Source organism: Arachis hypogaea, chromosome 19, assembly GCF_003086295.3.
Source record: "Arachis hypogaea cultivar Tifrunner chromosome 19, arahy.Tifrunner.gnm2.J5K5, whole genome shotgun sequence".
NCBI classification, from domain to species: Eukaryota; Viridiplantae; Streptophyta; class Magnoliopsida; order Fabales; family Fabaceae; genus Arachis; species Arachis hypogaea.
Window position 1 is genome coordinate 40,672,412 of NC_092054.1, and position 3,681 is coordinate 40,676,092.

At 29.8% G+C, this 3,681-nt stretch overlaps 1 long non-coding RNA gene across 1 annotated transcript; it reads right to left on the reverse strand.

Annotated features, from left to right (window-relative positions):
• Positions 1-1,635: 1,635 nt before the first annotated feature.
• Positions 1,636-2,963, reverse strand: LOC140181898 (uncharacterized). Its single transcript, XR_011877535.1, has 2 exons — positions 2,218-2,963; positions 1,636-2,001 (listed from the first exon to the last, which is right to left on the reverse strand). It is a non-coding gene; the product is annotated as an uncharacterized lncRNA (long non-coding RNA).
• Between the last annotated feature and the right edge of the window lie 718 nt (positions 2,964-3,681).

The window sequence follows — 3,681 nt, forward strand, 5'->3', positions numbered from 1 at the left end:
CTCTGGCAACTTTTCTCCAAGAATAATCATTGACAAGATGAATGATGTTGGCTTTATGTATTCCCATGGAGGCTGATTGTATGGAATAAACACCACTGGCCAAGCATTATAGTTTATACGCATAGTTCCAAAAGGGTTGAATCCATCAGAAGCAAAACCAAGACGTACATTTTGAGGATCTCATGGATGCCTTATCTTTGCATCTTTGTTTTCCGCTGAAGCATGCAATCGCATTGATTCGGCAGTCTTAGAGCACATAAACAACCATTGAAGTCACGGATTTAGGGAAAAGTACCACAAGATCTTTATAAGTTTCTTCTTTTTAGAATCATTCGACTTAGATGTCTTGCATCTTTTTCATTCTTGCAAATCTTCATCTTTTTTTTCCAATATAACATGTAATCATTAGCTCAAGCAGGTATCTTTTATAACTAAGCCCTAGTTTATTTATGATTTTCTTGGCTTCATATAATGTATTTGAAATCTTTGCATTTTCAAAAACATCTTTTATTAACTTGAGGATTTCGACCATGGCTTTGTCACTTATTCTGTATAAGCACTTTATGTGATAAAGACTAATAAAAAAAGATGATTTTGAATACTTTGTGCACCCTTCATACAATTGTTCATTATCATCTTTCAACAACTTGTAAAATTCTACATTTTTTCCATTATGCTCTTCATTTTGAGTTTCATGCCTATCTTCTACATTGTCTCCATCTCCATCTATAGGCCCAAAAAAATGAATAGATTCATTCAAGTCAGGTCCAGCGACTTTATTGAGCATTGTTACCATTGGATGCTGAGATGTCGAATCATCTTGTATACAATCTGAAAATGGTTTGACTATTAAATGTTCAAAAACTCTTTTATTTGCCACTTGCCAAAACTACTCATCGGATAAGGGCATTTAATTTGACGACCAGCGAGAGATCGATGCTCAAAAGTGAAATCTAAGAACTTGTTTAAACCATGTTTATACTCATGTGTAGTTCATGATTTTTCAATCTATGACTTATCGATTGAAATGATAAAGAGAAATTACAAATAAGAATTTAAAAAAAAATCTATATATTCTAAAGGCAAGAAAATTATTTTTGTATGTGCAAATTAGACATTAAAAAAAACTTAAATAGTATTCCAAAAGAAACTATAAAAAAATTATAATTACCTCTTTCAAATGATAATTTTGTGGTAGTCACAATAACTTTGTAAATTTTTCCTTTTCAAAATAATTGTGTATATATAAATTAAGTTTTTTTCTAGAAGATAAAAAAAGACAAAAAATAAATAAAGCGAATATATTATTTTCAAATTACATTTCATAAGAATAAAGTAACATAATTTAAAACAAAAGCCCTAAAAATTATATATAGGAATAGCAAGAGAAATTTGATTTGCATGGGATTTAAACAAATACTTTCATTCAATCCTTCTTTTTACTAGTTAATAAAATAAGCAACAAGAAGATTCTTTAAATAAAGAGACATGAACACAGCCCGTGGAAGCTGAATTTCCTAAAGGAGCTTAGTGTCTTTCCAAGATAAAAATACAAAATAGGAGTTTTATACAAATTTTCGAGTTTGTTGCAAGTTTAAAACCATTTATGCGTGGATAAAGGCCATTAAGTCAAAATTGAAAAGATACTAAATTAAATTTTTAGCTTAATAAAATAAAATAATAATCACAATCCGACTAAGGAAGGTTTCTTGTACCACCAAATATTTGACTAAGGAACAGTATCACAAGAAACCAAGACATTCTAATGTTTATTCTCTTAAGAAAAAGACTCTTGTTTATGATTATAATATAACCGGTGAATATTTTGCCTTTCATTAAGATAATCCACAACAATCCAGCACCTAATCCTGCACGTGATCTTGAATAGCTTCAACTTTCCAAGTTTAATCCTCACCGGCTGCCTCGCCTTCAACCAAAGAGGAACACTTCCACTTTGCTGCTATTCTTGTGTCAATGAATTCTCCAAAGCTGTTGCATTTTCTGCAAATAATATATTAATTTTGAGACAACAAAGTAAATGTGATGTTTGACAAGGGATATTAAAAGAAAAAATAAACAAATTTCATTCATATTTTAAAGAGCAATTACATTCCATAACCTTTTTTTCTATTTAAAGTTAAATGATGTTATTATCAGTTATAACAAAAGTAGAAAAAGAAGATAAACTTGATAACTGAAATGCAAAAATTTTCTTACTGGATCTTCAATGTGTGATTCTGGGGTATGCCACCACAAGAGTCCACCAAGAAAAGCAACACTTATGACTTGGAATATTCTCAGTCTATTGAATGCTTCAAACCTTCTCTCTCTTACTCCCCTCTGCAATAGTACTTTAAACTAATGCCACCAACTTGTGCACCATTGCTCCTGATTTATCTGACTCCCTGCATCAAATTTTCATCAATAGAAAGAAGGATTAAGACCATTGATGAGTATTATCTTTTTCATTGAAAACTCAAAAAGGGTAGTTGGAATAGAAAACAATATTGAACTTTCTTTTCAAAGATGATAAGGTTATCTAATTTGAGGCCATTGTAAAACTAGCTAGCTTCACATTCTTCTTTTTATGAACTCTCACGAACCACATCTTCATTAACAATTAAGTTTTGCTGTATGTGGTGTCTATTTTTCATTTTTATTAATAATTGAGTTGAACTAGAACAAAGTGATGCTAAGATTCTAAAGTCAAAAACTTTTAGCTAGAATCAATAACCAGATTGACTTTCTAAAAGAAAAGATTCTATTTGACAATTGACAATTTTACTCTCCAAGACAAGGATATATCATGCAATAGCCTAATTTTTTAATTTCAAACTAATTTGGGTTCTTCTTGATCAATTAAGTACATCTGATAATCAAATCAATTATCTAAGAACAAACAACTACATGCTAATGTAGAAAACATGGACCTAACAGAAATACAAATTAACCCAAACAAATCTAGAAATTAGAAAGAAAAACCTGTTTGAATACGAGATATTGGTATAATTTGAATGTTGGTAAGGTGTGCGTGTGTGGACAGAAACAATAGGGTTTTATTTTTTTATCATTATTCATTAGTATTGGCTAATAAGAGAATCAGAATCGCTATTCATTCTTTTTTTGAGTCAAATTTATCGTGTAAACTGTTTCTTAATTTTTCTTTCAAGTACTTGCTAACTGGATAGATTGAGGAAGCGTCCATCTAACTTGTTTTATTTTTCTAATGAAAAAATAAGTTAGCCTACATGATAACCATAAACGAAAAAAAAAATAGCCAATACCACTAAATAAGGCTGTAAACTCCATTGTTATTTCCCACATTATCATCAAACACCGTAGTTTACTAATTTAATGTTAAAGTAATTGCAATTGAATAAAACCGTAAGTTTATGCATACATGTTTTCTTTGATGTAAAATTCTATTATTATTAGAGACTATAAGAGATTAAGAGTTACTTGAAAGAAACCCCACTCTTGCAAGCTATGTCCTATTTCAACAGCTCCTCAGAATCTCCACGAGAGAAAAGTAAAAAATATCTATATTAAACTCTATTTTATCAAACACAACATATGTATTCATTCGCCAACGAGAATACATTTATCTTTTTTAAAATAAAAAAAATCTAAATAATGTACTTCTTGTTCAATTTAACTATATTCATAGCAAAAAGTAAAAAA